The following is a 734-nucleotide window of genomic DNA, read 5'->3' on the forward strand; positions in this document are numbered from 1 at the left end:
TAATAATAATAATAATAATAATAATAATAATAATAATAATAATAATAATAATAATTGAAATTTGGATTAAAAAAATGTGCCAAAGCAACCCTGAAAAGAGGAAAACTAGTTAAGAGTAGCATCATCACACTAGATAAAGCCAATGAAATAAGAGAATTAGACCAAAGCCAGACATACAAATATTTAGAAATCAATGAAATAGATAGGATACAACACACACAAATGAAAGAGAAAATAAAGAAAGAATACTATAGACGAGTTACGTCAATACTAAAAACAGAGCTCAATGCTATAAACAAGATAATAGGTATTAACACTTTAGCTGTCCCAGTTATAAGCTACAGCTACAATATCCTTAACTGGACACTAAACGAACTATCTAAAATAGACAGGAAACAAGAAAAATAATGACAGGATCTCGGATGCACCACACAAAATCTGACATAGAAAGGCTATATATACAACGCACAGAAGGTGGGAGAGGCCTTATACAGCTGGAAAACTATTACAAAATAACCACCATAGGACTGCAAAACTACCTACTTCAAGAAGCAAGGAAGACTAATACAAATAGCCACAAAATACGAGCAAAACAAAACACTATTTTCAGTATTTAAGGAAGCTGACAAATACAAACAAGATATCATACTACCTAATAAAGAAGAAGAAGAAGAAGAAGAAGAAGAAGAAGAAGAAGAAGAAGAAGAAGAAGAAGAAGAAGAAGAAGAAGAAGA

This window comes from Octopus bimaculoides, chromosome 22 (assembly GCF_001194135.2).
Source record: "Octopus bimaculoides isolate UCB-OBI-ISO-001 chromosome 22, ASM119413v2, whole genome shotgun sequence".
NCBI lineage: Eukaryota > Metazoa > Mollusca > Cephalopoda > Octopoda > Octopodidae > Octopus > Octopus bimaculoides.